Raw genomic sequence first — 16427 nt, 5'->3', positions numbered from 1 at the left:
TTTCGGACAGAGGTCCGCAATTCACGTCTCAATTTTGGAGGGAGTTTTGCCGTTTGATTGGGGCTTCCGTCAGTCTCTCTTCCGGCTTTCACCCCCAGTCTAACGGTCAAGCAGAACGGGCCAATCAGACTATTGGTCGCATCTTACGCAGTCTTTCTTTTCGCAACCCTGCGTCTTGGTCAGAACAGCTCCCCTGGGCAGAATACGCCCACAACTCGCTTCCTTCGTCTGCGACCGGGCTATCTCCTTTTCAGAGTAGCCTCGGGTACCAGCCTCCGCTGTTCTCATCTCAGTTCGCCGAGTCCAGCGTCCCCTCCGCTCAGGCTTTTGTCCAACGTTGCGAGCGCACCTGGAAGAGGGTCAGGTCTGCACTTTGCCGTTATAGGACGCAGACTGTGAGGGCTGCTAATAAGCGTAGAACTAAGAGTCCTAGATATTGTCGCGGTCAGAGAGTTTGGCTCTCCACTCAGAACCTTCCCCTTAAGACGGCTTCTCGCAAGTTGACCCCGCGGTTCATTGGTCCGTTCCGTATTTCTCGGGTCATTAATCCTGTCGCAGTTCGACTTCTTCTTCCGCGATACCTTCGTCGCGTCCACCCGGTCTTCCATGTCTCCTGTATTAAGCCCGTTCTTCGCGCCCCCGCTCGTCTTCCCCCCCCCCCCCCCCATCCTTGTCGAGGGCGCACCCATCTACAGGGTCCGCAGGATTTTGGACATGCGTCCTCGGGGCCGTGGTCACCAGTACCTCGTTGATTGGGAGGGGTACGGTCCTGAGGAGAGGAGTTGGGTTCCCTCTCGGGACGTGCTGGACCGTGCGCTGATCGAGGATTTCCTCCGTTGCCGCCAGGTTTCCTCCTCGAGTGCGCCAGGAGGCGCTCGGTGAGTGGGGGGGTACTGTCATGTATTGTCATGTTGTGTGTTTCTGTCCTTTCCTTTCACCCTGTCTCCCTCTGCTGGTCGTATTAGGTTACCTTTTCTCCCCCGCTTTCCCCCAGCTGTTCCTTGTCTCCTCTTGACTACCTCGTCACCCCTTCTCCCACCTGTTCCCCTTTTCCCTCTGATTAGTCCCCTATATCTCTCTCTGTTTTTGTTCCTGTCCTTGTCGGATTCTTGTTTGTTGTGTTTCATGCCTGAACCAGACTATCGTCATGTTTGCTGTAACCTTGTCCTGTCCTGTCGGAATCTGCCGGTCTATCTGAGCCTACCTATGTTTGGTTATTAAAGAAGCTCTGTTTAAGTTAATTCGCTTTTGGGTCCTCATTCTCTCACCGTAACAATTGCTCACGTTTCTTGACCGAATCAAGTTTCTTCTTATTATTGGTGTCCTTTAGTTGTGTTTTCTTTGCAGCAATTCAACCATGAAGGCCCGATTCAGTCTCCTCTGAACAGTTGATGCTGAGATGTGTCTGTTACTTGAACTCTGTGTAACATTTATTTGGGCTGCAATTTTTGAGGCTGGTAACACTAATGAACTTATCCTCTGCAGCAGAGGTAACTCTGGGTCTGCTTCTTTTTCTGTGGTGGTCCTCATGAGAGCCAGTTTCATCATAGCGCTTGATGGTTTTTGCGACAGCATTTGAAGTAAATTTCAAAGTTCTTGACATTTTCCGCATTGACTGACCTTGACTGACTGTCTTAAAGTAATGGTGGACTGTCATTTCTCTTTACTTACTTGAGCTGTTCTTGCCATAATATTGACTTGGTATTTTCCCAAATAGAGCTATCTTCTGTATACCACCCTAACTTGTCACAACACAACTGATTGGCTCAAACGCATTAAGGAAAGAAATTCCACAAATTAACTTGTAACAAGGCACACCTGTTAACTGTTCATCCAGGTGACTACCTCATGAAGCTGGTTGAGAGAAAATAGTCAAAATAAAGAAAACCCTGGAATGAGTAAGTGTGTCCAAACTTTTGACTGGTACTGTATATGTTTTACTTGCGCACGCACACACATAAATCAGTTCCATGGACAGCAACATGATATTTGTCATCTTTAAGTTTGATTTCAGTGTATTAAACTAAGCTTGTTGATTTGATGATGTTTAAATGTTTACGTTGAAATGGTGCTGGAATTGCGGTGCTCCTGTTTTCTGCTGACTTACAGTAACTCTATGGTGATAAATCAGTAGTTGTTTAGTAAACTGTCAAACTTAAACTTTCTTGACCATGCTACAGGTGATAATTGCTACTGCCGGGGCGGCAGGTAGCCTAGTGGTTAGAGCGTTGGGCCAGTAAACGCAAAGGTTGCTGGCTCGAATCCCTGAGCCGACAAGGTAAATCTGTCGTCCTGCCCCTGAACAAGGCATTTAACCCACTGCTCCTGGGTAGGCTGTCATTGCAAATAAGAATTTATTCTTAACTGACTTACCTGATTAAATAAAATAATAAAAATAACTGTTTGTATGCTATATTTGCTTTGTGGACTTCACCACACAGATGTTGCTCTCCAGTTTTGTGATGAAATAAACGTATGTGTAGTTGAATTTATTCCGTGACTGTTGTCACGGCCTTATTGTATGGTGGCGAATTAACTAATGGGTTTGAGCAAACAACCTAATTATCACAACATAGGTTATAATATGATGTTTTTACTGGCTTGGCTTTCTCAGTGATTTTACTCACGCAACGCTACCGCCCCTTTGTAGGCCAGGTACTGAAGGTGATTGGGGAGGAGGTGCTGATCACTTCTATGCAGCAGTATGGAGTGAGGAATGTTTTTGTCTGGTCATCTGTGCCAGACATTACCTTGTACTATGAAGGAGATGTGAAGGCATCTCGGCTGTCCGACACAGACTGGGCTGCTTTCTTGTCACATTAGTGACATCATCAAACAAACTGAGGAATGCAAGTTTTGATAATTGTCAACTTGAGTTTCTGCAAAGAAATAAGTTGTATTTAAATGGTTGAACCTCATGAATTGTTTTCACATTTATCATTTTTTGAATTGTCAATTTTAATATTGCACTGTTCTGCACAAACTTAAAAACACATCGGTGGATGTTTTAATGGTACATTAATGTTTTTACAAGACATTGCACAGAGCAATTTCATTTGTTTTTAATCAAATGAGTAATTGATGTAATGTAGAAGAACACTTTCTTATACGTTTTGTATTTTAATGTTTGAATGTCATTACTGTACTTCAAGAACTTTACTATGTATGTATTACATTGATCATCTTAACTGTTTTAACATTGTTTGAACAATGTATCATAATGCAGAATTTTTAGCATTTTTAGAAGTTCATTGCCATGTTCATGATGAAATGTTTCTGCGTGATAAACATTTGAGTCACATTTTTTTGTAATTTATTACGCATTAAAGGCATCATTGTTGTTGAATAAGAAACCATACTGTTTATGTATGTGTGTGTTTCTGTAAGAGGGAAAGAGATCTGCCTAAAAAAATGACACTGTAAAATAAGTCATTCGGTGCAACCAGCAATGATCATTAGGTACTTAATGGTTAAAAACAATAACATTATTATATTGTCTAATAAAATGCAGAGAAGCTCAGTCTAAGAGAAAAATGCATTTTTTGTCAAATTGTATATGGTTTTAATTTCTCTAACAGAAGTTTCAGTTGACAGTCATTCAAAATGTGGGATCTTTTTTTAGGAGGTAAATTTAAGTTGCATAAAAAGCGACAAATCCTGAATGTGCATACACATTGTAGGTAACACTCAAGGGAGCATAAAAAGTGTTTTTCGAAATTAATATTTTTACCTTTTAAAATGTTTTTGAAAACCTTATTCGTCATTGACACAAATATTCTGACACTTCTCGTCTCTGCTTCAGCCACGAGCAGCTTTCCCACGATGATCCATCACAGTCCGTAACCACTTTCTCTTGGAGCGCCGTCACTCTTGTGGGATATCTTAGAAACAAAAGAATAGTAGGCATATCAGTGTCACTAGCCTTGTTGTAACACCCCTCATTAATGGCAAGCAGTTTCCATGGTTCCAGACAGACAGCATAGTTAATTTCTCAGGCTAGCCATGCTTAGTTCATAAAGAGAGGAATAGAAGCTAGGCCACAGATAAATGTTGAGATAGTATGTTCATGTGACACAGCACTCTTATACCTGATGGACTTTGTTGTCCACTGGCTCTGGTTTGGTCTCGGTTTCTATCTAGTGGACCAACTTCTTCCTCTGATTCAGAATCACTCTTCTCTTTCTGCCCCACTAGCTCCTATTCTGTAAAGCCACGGCCAGCTTCTCTGTGAACAGACCAAGCTCTCATAACCTGAGCTACTGGGTGGGTCCCTGATGGGCATAGAGAACTGATTATGGCAGATGATAGAAGTTGATTCAGTACATTTTCTCTTGCATCCTGGCCTGAGTGATGTAGCATTGCTTTATCACTCTAAAAGACTAAATACAATTATTCTAAAACACGCAAGTGACGTCATCATGACAATGTAAAATATACAAATACAATTTCAAATGCCGTAGTAAAGGGGAGTTACTAAACATTTAAAATTGTACTTGTAATGTTGACAGTCATATAGCCCACCTGTGTTTTGAAACTCACCTCTTCTTGGGTTGTTTTTCCCCCGTCTGCTGAGTGAGCTCTGCACACCAGAGGGCGCTGTTTCCATGTTTTTCTGCGTTTCAGTTACGTCTACAGTTTTCTGATCACCGTGTGGGTTAGGTACAGCCACAACAGTCTCACCCACAGACTGAATCGTATTCTAAACTTGACTTACCAACGGCAAATCATTCATGTACAGGTAACAGTTTTTTTTTTTTTGTCTTTCAATGTATTTCAATGTCTTTCAATGTATTTCATCGACTTTAGATAAAGATAATTAGTGTGTTAAAATAACATGAAATGTGTTATATACACTGAGTATAGCAAACATTAGGAACACCTTCCTAATATTGAGTTGCGCACCTCTACAAGGCGTCAAAACCATTCCACAGGGATGCTGGCCCATGTTGACTCCAATGCTTCCCACGGTTGTGTTAAGTTGGCTTGAAGTCCATTGGGTAGTGGATCATTCTTGATAAACATGGGAAATTGTTGAGCGTGAAAAACCCAGCAGTGTTGCAGTTCTTGACACAAACCAGTGTGCATGGCACCTACTACCATACCCTGTTCAAAGGCACTTAAATATTTTGTCTTGCCCATTCACCCCCTGAATGGCACATATCCACAGCACACCACCCTGCAGCACACCACCCTGCAGCACACTGCTGGCTTGCCAGATGCTGTTGGAAGTGGTGTTAGAGGGCCAGTAAGAGGCACCCTTTCCTTTGGAAAAAATATCCCAATTCCCCAGGGCAGTGATTAGGGACATTGCCATGAGTAGGATGTCGTCTTTCGGGTGGGACGTTAAATGGGTGTCCTGACTCTCTGTGGTCACTAAAGATCCCATGGCACTTATTGTAAGAGTAGGGGCGTTAACCCTGCTGTCCTGGCTAAATTCCCAATCTGGCCTTCATACCATCATGGCCACCAAATCATCTCCAGCTTCCAATTGGCTCATTTATCTCCCCTATAACTATTCTCCAGGTCGTTGCTGTAAATGAGAATGTGTTCTCAGTCAACTTACCTGGTAAAATAAGGGTTAAATTGAAATGTCTCAAAGCTTAAAAATCTTCTTCTTTTTTTACCTCCGCTTCATATACATTGATTGAAGTGGATTAACAAGTGACATCAATAAGGGATCATTGCATTCACCTGGTCAGTCTGTCATGTGTTCTTAGTGTTTTGTGTACTCATCTATCTAGAGTTATCTAGAGTTAGAGAAAAGTATTGACGTGTCACTCCACCATGATACTATAATACAGTTGTTTTTTTTAAAAACCACATTGTGGACCACTCAAACTGAGTTTTGAAACACTAAAAACAATCATAGGCAAACATGGTACAGGCGTAATATCTAATGCCTTACATAATCTATACACATTTATGCATAAAGTACAGCGGCTAAAAGGACAATTAGGCTCTTTTAAAAATAAAGTATCCGTTGGAGGATAAGGTGGCAGGCTTTGGCACAGGCATTTACATTATTGTTACCTGATAAAATGTCACATAATTGGTTATTTCATCAAGACTGTTAAAATTTAGATTTTGTCCAGACAGCTGACCAAAAGATCCTCCTTAAGTTCATTGTATAACCCACAGTAAAGCAATCAATAAAGCCTACCTGGTCTGACAGTGCCTCCTCTGGCCATGCCACATACTGCACAGCAATGATCTGACCTTGGATTGCCAGCTGCTTGTGCTAACGATAATGCAGACCCTCCATCTCCCTCTTTAGGTCATTTGCAGCAACCAGAAGAACTTGAGCTGGTGAATGGGAAATAAATATGAAAATGATTAAATGGTGATGTCTGCTGTGGTTAAAAAACAACAAACATACAAAAACCAGTGTTGCATATTACAGACATCTTTCCTTCATGAAAAGGTTCACCTCACTCATCTGCCACTGACTGTGTGAATATCTGAGGGGTGTGAGGGAAGCAATAATGGCCACCAACAACAGTCTTCTTCAGCATAATGCTGTCCTTCAGTCTTGGTCCACTGGTCGAAGCTTCACCCTGGGGTCTGACAGGTATGGCTGGCCCTTGTGATACCCTGAGGGAAAACTACATCAATCAAGTGAATCAATACATTCTAGATTATATTAACATAATGTCGCATTGTGTCCATATATAATTTTTTAAATACAACAGTTGTACTGTTTATCTTTTCTTTGTTTCTTTGCAAATGACAGCTGCACTTACCGGTATTAAATATATGTGTCTTGCAGCTGCTGGTGAGGTAAGGCAGTGAGTCTTGCTCTTAACACTTTCTCATCTGAGTGCACACCAGGTATGTTACAATGGGATATGGGGAGGGTACAGAGCAGGGAGAAAATTAGTACAATTAGGAGAGTTCTGTTGCCGTTTACCTATGGAATTGTTTGTATTATAGCTACTAACTGTTATAGCTATTACTATAGTAAAAATATTTGCTTGGTATATCCCATGGTATATTTATGGTTGTGAAGAAGCAGAAAGCTCCAAAATAAAATGACTATTGGATGTTCCACTGCATTTACCCAGCACTAAGTCCAGTATTTTTCTGGGCCTGCAACAGATGGAAACAAATCATGAGTATTTGTGTTACATTTTCAGAATAAATGACTAGTCCAAATCTAACGAACACCTCTGACCTGCGGACCCCTTACTCTTGACTCTCTCCACCCGACCCACAAAAGTTACCAAGCCAATGACATCACATGCAGAATTGTTCTTCAATTCTTATCTAGAAGAAAAACATTTATAAGAAGCAAGGAATGAGTAGTTCATGCATATGATAAAGACTGCTTAGTAATGTTGTAAATGTTACCCAGGGAAAGGCCTTTGTTTTTACATACAATCTCATTTAAACTGCATAATGTGGTTGTGAACTTACCTGGTGGTGAACTGATAGGAAGCCTTAGGCAAGCCCCATTGAGACTGCACACTTGGCTGGAACCACAGTAAGGAGTGCAGTGGGATTCCAAGGATTCAGACAGATTTCTACAAGGCCATGCATAGTAAAAACGAAGAGTTTCACAGTATTCAGTATACAGTGTTCAGACAGAATATTATTTCAAAATGACCAATCGGGAGTATCTGTCTGGCAATGTACGTTGATGTATGTTGATTTGCTAAGTTGTGAATCACTAGGTTAGGTTGAGTTCAGTACCTACTGAGTGAAAGCTCTTCATTCTGTGGTTGTCTATGTCAGGTCGAGACCTGTTTGGATGACTCTGCTTGAGGGTGTAGTTTTGGAGGTAGAGCACAGTTCCAACATTCAGTCTCTGGTACCACTCGGGCCACAGCTCATTCTACATGACAAGGGGCATGGTGACACTTTGGTCTGCTCCCTCAAAGTAAGTCTGGAGCATGGAGAAATACACAAAGAGCGCCAATCCTGATGAGACACTTCATAAAGACAACATTCAAAGAAACGTTAATTATATTGTCAGGGTTGAGTAGAGAAGAGATGGTATATGTGTAAAGTGTTATTATGATATAGATACTACTCACCTGGTTCAGGTAATCACCATTGTAATTACCACAATAGTTAGCAACTGAAATTCTCATTTGACCATCTAGAACCTATGCTCTGCTTTCAGGACCCTCATTATTCCAAAGAGACAGGTAATGTTTGTGGCCCATCTGCAGGGGTGCATCACTTTGCAATGCCACAATGTTTCTAAATCCATCCTTGGTAACCATGGGGAGGGACTCAAAGTCCTTAATCTTGCGCAAAACATTAGACTTCTTTGAACCATGTTCAATATCATCAGTGTAAACACAAACCTGACCAAATAATTTCTCATTGTAAACAAATGAGTCCTGGGTAATATTATTATAAATTCCACAGCGAAGGTTTTTGTGGACCAGATCATTTAAACTACGGTCAGAATACACGTGGCTTGCCAGACTCACTGTCGTGTCTTAGCTGTAAAGTTGTTGTTGTGTCAAATATCTATATAGTCAAATAACAGTATCACTTTTGTCAATTTGAAGTGTATGAGTTTTTGCTGTAAAGAACTGTCCCAAAATAGAGTGTAAGAAATATGTCAAATTAGATGTTTTCTCAACTTCTTCAGGTATGGTTAATTAATATGCATAACAGACCGTGCACTGGGCGAAATGGGTTTTAAAAAAGTATCTTGGTAGCTATGTAAACACAGTTTTTAAACAGCCATTTGCTGACTACTGTACAGCAGCTGACCACGCAAACAAGGGTTACCGTTAACCATTAACCCAGTGCTAGCTGTATATGTCTTGCCAAATCAAATCTTGCACAAAAACGCGACTGTAGTAACTAACTTTAGCTACATAGCTAACTCCGCTGTTAGTCAGCCAGATAGCTAGCATGCCAATGATACTGATATGATATCCGTTCTTCCGGTTTATGACTAGCTAGCTAGCTAACGTTGGCTACTTTTTGACTTACGAAAACGAAGTTGTTTGGAAAATTGGAGCTACAGTATACTTTCTGATAGTAGGCCGAATTTATCAGAGTTTAGCTTTTACTTCGGCGCCAGTGGATTTGAATATAGGAAGCTGTCATTCCACACATCAACGCTGCAGCACTGACTACGTAGCCTACTACATACACACACTAACGTTACAGGACCAAAAGTATGTGGCACCTGCCCGTCGGACATCTCATTCCAAAATCATGGGCATTAATATGGAGTTGGTACCCCCTTTGCTGCTACAACAGCCTCCACTCTTCTGGGAAGGCTTTTCACTAGATGTTGGAACATTGCTGCAGGGACTTGCTTCCATTCAGCCACAAGAGCATTAGTGGGGTTGGGTGATTAGGCCTGGCTCGCAGTCAACTTTCCAATTAATCCCAAAGGTGTTCGACGGGGTTGAGGTCAGGGCTCTGTGCAGGCCAGTCAAGTTCTTCCACACCAATCTCAACAAACCATTTCTGTATGGACCTCACTTTGTGCCATGGGGCATTGTCATGCTGAAAAAGGAAAGGGCCTTTCCCAAACTGTTGCCACAAAGTTGAAAGCACAGAATCGTCTAAAATGTCAATGTTTGCTGTAGTGTTAAGATTTCCCTTCACTGGAACTAAGGTGCCTAGCCCAAACCATGAAAAACAGCCCCAGACCATTATTCCTCATCCACCCAACTTTACAGTTGGTACTATGTATTCGGGCAGGTAGAATTCTCCTGGCATCCGCCAAACCCAGATTCGTCTGTTGGATTGCCAGATGGTGAACGGTGATTCATCACTCCAGACAGTTTAATGGCGGGCGAGCAATACACCACTCCAGCCGACGCTTGGCATTGTGAATGGTGATCTTAGGCTTGTTTGTGGTTGCTTGGCCATGGAAACCCATTTCATGAAGCTCCTAACGAACAGTTATTGTGCTGATGTTGCTTCCAGAGACAGTTTTGTGTTGCAACCGATGGCAGACAATTTTTACAAGCTTCAAGACTTGGCGGTCCCTTCTTTGAGCTTGTGCGGCCTACCACTTCGTGACTGAGCCGTTGTTGCTCCTAGACGTTTCCACTTCACAATAACAGCATTACAGTTAACGAGGCAGCTCTAGCAGGCTGGAAATTTGACAAACTGACTTGTTGTAAAGGTGGCATAAGTCACTGAGTTCTTCAATAAGGCCATTCTACTGACAATGTTTGTCTATGTAGATTGCATGGCTGTGTGCTCAATCTTATACACCTGTCAGTAACGGTTGTGGTTGAAATAACCAAATCCTTTCATTTGAAGGTGTGTCCACATACTTTTGTATATATAGTGTATTTTAACAGGACTGGACTCCTTTCAGAGTTACATCAGAGAGAATAAACTTCAGTTACACATTAATGAAAACATGCAGAATAAAGTGCACCAAATGCATGTTTTTTTTAATATTTATTTTTCAAGATACCACATTATCAAGATTAATTGATTTATAAATAATTCAATATCACATAATTAATATCCAAGCTGTTTCAGAATGTAAACTTTTTATTAATTTATTTTAAAACAATATTAACAATATGTTAAAGCTTATTTTTGATGGTATATACAGACAGAAAAAAAACAAGCCATACAATAGACTGTGAAACACCATAACACCAACTTGCTGAACTGAAGAAAATAATAACCTCACCTCCCCAAATAAGACACTTCAATAATCTGTTACAAAATACTTCTGTTTGTTTTACTTTAAAATCATGTAACATATATTCAATCTATTTGACATCTCATAAAATAAAGAACTATATAATCTCAACATGTTTTGTACATTCTATAATACAATATTCTCAATTAGTTTTCTGCAATGCAATGGCTAATATGTACCAGGTTCTGTTTTTGTTTGTCTTACTTTTTCCTGGCAAATGTTTTACAGTATGCATTGATTGACCCTCCACCCCATATGCTGCAAGGATGCACAGTCCATTCTAAAGGTCACAAATGCAAAAGTCAAAGTAACATGATGCCTTTAAAAAAAGAATGACACTTGATGAAGAATTCATGAACATAAAAATATAGTCTGAAACGGTGAAACAAAAAGTGCATAATCTACTGCTGGGGGAGACAGATTTAACAGAATCATAGAAAGAGCCAGTACCATTTGATCTAGCGCAGCAATCACAATGAAGAAACACACATACCAATAAACATGAACATTTGTATAAACTGAAGCAATACACAGCAAACACACAATGGCTCTCAGCATGACCTTAAATGTAGGAAATCATCTGTGGCACTGGGTTAATCGAAATTAATAACTGCCTCTGGTTTGAAATGGGGGCAACTAATGCAAATTCTTTACATACGATGGTTAGCTAGAGAGTACACTGGACACTTGTGAGAACATGGTTTACTGTTATTCTATGAGCTTGATAATTAAACATACACTACATGTTCCTTCAACCAGCATCAAAAGGCAGTTTACCTTATGATTGGACATTGAGCACACTGAACCAACAACAGTTTTTTTGAATGATAAGGTTGAGTGGAGGCCAACCTAGGGAGTCATTTAGCTGACAATCAACAAACAGTATTTTAAAATGATGCAGCATTAACAGGACAGTTGTCTAAACAAATCTGCATGTAGGTCTTGAATAGAGTCAATGTTGTGTCTTTAGAGTAATAACAAACTGACACAGTAATGATGTTGAAACAATGTGTTGCTCATATAACTTAAAACAATGTTTACGTTGGGCTGACCCCAGCAAGAGGCCAACACAAGTTCTACTGAAAAATAGAATGGCTCCCTTTTCCCTCATGCCAGCATCATTCTCAGACCAGTTGTTGACCTGCGTCTTTAGTGTGGATTAGTCATTCTAACAAAGTCTTCAGCAGATACAAGCTGTACCTCAGTAAAGCTACTGCTTATATTTATGGTTGAAGGAATGTTAAAGATATTTTAATACAAAAATATTTCCATTTCATTCACATAGTACATTGGTTTATAGTATACAACTATATCTCTATTTTACATGAGTACATACCTGCCTAGAAACGTTTATTTTCAAAATTGACATTGCACATAGTAAAAGGGTAAACCAGCACATACTCGAAGCATTCTACAACTTTCTTTAAGCATCTCTTCAACCAAAATGAACAGCACCAGTCTTCATGGGAGTGACTGTGACAGATGAAGTGACAGTGACTCAATGTACACAGCAGATTGCTAGGATTGTCATAAACATTGTACAATTAAAGATTCTTATTACTCCACAATGCATTTCTACCTTCACTTCATGTCAAAGGGCACATTTAGTTTGATTAGAATTCCAATATGGTGTTACATTTTGTTATGGCTATTGACATACTCATGGAGAGTAAAGGAATTTTGAGGCATACAGTAGGTCTGTTTGTTTGACGGATGTTTCTCGGAAGGACTTTCCCATTCAAATATTACAATATCTAATGAACGTGGGGGAACTCAAATCAGATACCTAATGATGTAGTTACTGAGCTAATGTAACTTTAAAGAAAAATAATAAGAAATATGTAGTATTATTTGATTGTCATTTACATTAGCAGGTAATTTATCTCTGGTTAGTATTTTGTTATTACAGTTTTCCTGAAATTACCAGAGTGTATGGACATAATAACTCATGCATGGATAAATCCACTAATAGACTCCCTCCTACCAAAAAAAATATATATATATATTAACTGACTAGCAAATATAAACCATGTAACCAGAAAATGATGACAAGTTGTTAATGTAATACTGAGAATAAATGTGTGATTATTAATAATTTGTGGTTATTTCCACAAATAACCTGAGAAGAAAGTTGCGTTACGAAAGCATACATAATCAATGTATGACAATTACAATATATTAGTGACATCTTCTTAATCATTGCAGCATCTGTTACATTTGATACAAAACAATAATAAAAAGAGTCCTTGGTTAGTAGTTTATGGTTGTGAGCCATTTAAGGCATTAGGACCCTACCCACTGGGCACAAACTGGTTGAATCAACGTTGTTTCAATGTAATTTGTCGACGTATTGTGATGTGGAAAAAAGTAATCAAACTGTTGTTCAGAGGCTGAAATTCCAACCACAGGATTATGTCAGCAAGTTAAGCAATTTTCAACATAGAAACCTTGTATAAAATGTCAAACGTACCCTTGACACAACATCAGATCTTCAACGTTATATCCACTATAAAAGTTTTTTTAAAAACATAGACTGGGCAGCAACTCCTACTGGAGAGTTGCTCCATCTACAGTACAGCTATTAATTTGGTCTCCCATGCAGGGTTTTAACCAAGCCCAGCTTTAATATTTGTCACTGACTACTACCAATGTGCTATCGTGAGAATGATTATTGAGACCTCTTAATAACTCAATATATTCACTGTTGCTATTGAAGTCATTCCAATGGGTAGGTTTAACAGATCAAATGAAATGTAACCATACTTTATAAGTCAGACAGTATATCATCAATGATACTAGTCAGGCACATATAGCATTTAAAAAGTAATCAGCATCTATTGTTTCAATTCAACCCAGAGTTCAACTAAATATAGACAATACATACAGTGCCTTGCGAAAGTATTCGGCCCCCTTGAACTTTGCGACCTTTTGCCACATTTCAGGCTTCAAACATAAAGATATAAAACTGTATTTTTTTGTGAAGAATAAACAACAAGTGGGACACAATCATGAAGTGGAACGACATTTATTGGATATTTCAAACTTTTTTAACAAATCAAAAACTGAAAAATTGGGCGTGCAAAATTATTCAGCCCCCTTAAGTTAATACTTTGTAGCGCCACCTTTTACTGCGATTACAGCTGTAAGTCGCTTGGGGTATGTCTCTATCAGTTTTGCACATCGAGAGACTGACATTTTTTCCCATTCCTCCTTGCAAACAGCTCGAGCTCAGTGAGGTTGGATGGAGAGCATTTGTGAACAGCAGTTTTCAGTTCTTTCCACAGATTCTCGATTGGATTCAGGTCTGGACTTTGACTTGGCCATTCTAACACCTGGATATGTTTATTTTTGAACCATTCCATTGTAGATTTTACTTTATGTTTTGGATCATTGTCTTGTTGGAAGACAAATCTCCGTCCCAGTCTCAGGTCTTTTGCAGACTCCATCATCTTCCAGAATGGTCCTGTATTTGGCTCCATCCATCTTCCCATCAATTTTAACCATCTTCCCTGTCCCTGCTGAAGAAAAGCAGGCCCAAACCATGATGCTGCCACCACCATGTTTGACAGCGGGGATGGTGTGTTCAGGGTGTTGCTTTTACGCCAAACATAACGTTTTGCATTGTTGCCAAAAAGTTCCATTTTGGTTTCATCTGACCAGAGCACCTTCTTCCACATGTTTGGTGTGTCTCCCAGGTGGCTTGTGGCAAACTTTAAACGACACTTTTTATGGATATCTTTAAGAAATGGCTTTCTTCTTGCCACTCTTCCATAAAGGCCAGATTTGTGCAATATACGACTGATTGTTGTCCTATGGACAGAGTCTCCCACCTCAGCTGTAGATCTCTGCAGTTCATCCAGAGTGATCATGGGCCTCTTGGCTGCATCTCTGATCAGTCTTCTCCTTGTATGAGCTGAAAGTTTAGAGGGACGGCCAGGTCTTGGTAGATTTGCAGTGGTCTGATACTCCTTCCATTTCAATATTATCGCTTGCACAGTGCTCCTTGGGATGTTTAAAGTTTGGGAAATCATTTTGTATCCAAATCCGGCTTTAAACTTCTTCACAACAGTATCTCGGACCTGCCTGGTGTGTTCCTTGTTCTTCATGATGCTCTCTGCGCTTTTAACAGACCTCTGAGACTATCACAGTGCAGGTGCATTTATACGGAGACTTGATTACACACAGGTGGATTGTATTTATCATCATTAGTCATTTAGGTCAACATTGGATCATTCAGAGATCCTCACTGAACTTCTGGAGAGAGTTTGCTGCACTGAAAGTAAAGGGGCTGAATAATTTTGCACGCCCAATTTTTCAGTTTTTGATTTGTTAAAAAAGTTTGAAATATCCAATAAATGTCGTTCCACCCAATGATTGTGTCCCACTTGTTGTTGATTCTTCACAAAAAAATACAGTTGTATATCTTTATGTTTGAAGCCTGAAATGTGGCAAAAGGTCGCAAAGTTCAAGGGGGCCGAATACTTTCGCAAGGCACTGTATAGGCCTAGGGTTTAAAGCTTGGTTGATTTCAAATGTCATCTTCATGTTAATCATTAATATGTTGGATTCACGTCTCCAAGTTAAAGAATAGGACTAAATCGAATCAAAAACTTTAAATGCACCTAAAATACAGTTTGATTTGATTTAGTATATTCTTTAACTTTGCGTCTTGGTTGAGATGGAGATGTGAATTCAACATATTCATTATTCATTTGTAGACATACTGGAATTGAAGCCAGACTTAGTCAGTGGCACCACTTTTGCAATAGAGTAAATGGCCTATTAACTTGTCGACAATTTAACAAATTATATGTTGGATTGACGTCTCCAATTTAACCAAAAATAAAAGTTAAAGAATAGGATTAAGCCAGTGGCTCAGATGAAACCATCCAAGCGTAAGATATCCTTTAAATGTTGATATTTGGTTGTTGTCCACCAAACACAATTCAATATTACTTTTGTGATACAGTAAATAGCCTAAAGTTAAGGCTATTTTACAAACTAATGTAACAGTATTTATTCAGCCTAAATGAGTAATGCATCCATGGCCACATTTTGAAATGAGTCTACTGTAACTCTAAATGTCTTATGTAATCATAGAAAGCTTGCATGTTCAAAATAGCATGCAAAGGTCGCAGGTCTGTAGAGATTGTTATAATAATTGCTATAATAATCTGTGCAGAATCTTGAACAGAATTGATCACTTTCACTATGTACTTTTAAATGTAACCTCAAATGCAATCCAGGTCATTGGGTTGTGCTATGAGATGAAGCACAGTGATAACACATTAAGTTGTTGTATAAATACAACATATCTGACATTCTATTCCCATTTGAACTTTGTTGTGCTTTTAAATGGTTGAAATCGCAGTGATAACACATTTAGACGACAACTGAACCAAAGATCAGACATTGTTTTTCCATTGGAATTTGGTTGTGTTTTTAGATGCTTGAAAGCATAGTGACAACACATTGGGAATTCAAAAAACTTCTGGTTGTCTTTTTGAGTGGGTGAATAAATGCTGAAATCTCATTGATCAACGTCTCAACCAAATATCACCCACATTTCCATATTAAAATGATGTGGTGTGCCCAGTGGGTATTGTTTTATATATTTAAATTCCCCAATAAAAATGCACACAGTAGAACAGCAAGACATAACAATAATGGCTGCCTGCTTACACTTGTTTTGAAATATATGGTAAATTAACAAACATGCTATGGTAGTCTACTAATAAGGTTTGCTCCGTCCATTAAAGTGTAAATAAAAAAATATGAAGCCTGA

The 16427-nt window shown here is 39.5% G+C and overlaps 1 long non-coding RNA gene and 1 pseudogene across 2 annotated transcripts; both read right to left on the bottom strand.

Moving 5' to 3' along the window:
- Positions 1-3100: 3100 nt before the first annotated feature.
- On the bottom strand, positions 3101-5530 carry LOC149979110 (uncharacterized). The gene is made up of 2 exons (XR_016484960.1): positions 4089-5530; positions 3101-3881 (listed from the first exon to the last, which is right to left on the bottom strand). It is a non-coding gene; the product is annotated as an uncharacterized LOC149979110 (long non-coding RNA).
- Positions 5531-6798: 1268 nt separating this feature from the next.
- Positions 6799-7980, bottom strand: LOC118937880 (RPA-related protein RADX-like; annotated as a pseudogene). The gene is made up of 5 exons (XR_016484773.1): positions 7690-7980; positions 7414-7520; positions 7172-7263; positions 6972-7086; positions 6799-6813 (listed from the first exon to the last, which is right to left on the bottom strand). The product of XR_016484773.1 is annotated as an RPA-related protein RADX-like (transcript).
- Positions 7981-16427: the final 8447 nt, after the last annotated feature.

The sequence above is a fragment of the Oncorhynchus mykiss genome, chromosome 12, assembly GCF_057628025.1.
Source record: "Oncorhynchus mykiss isolate SJ-2025 chromosome 12, ASM5762802v1, whole genome shotgun sequence".
NCBI lineage: Eukaryota > Metazoa > Chordata > Actinopteri > Salmoniformes > Salmonidae > Oncorhynchus > Oncorhynchus mykiss.
This window is presented reverse-complemented; position numbering and strand designations above follow the sequence as displayed.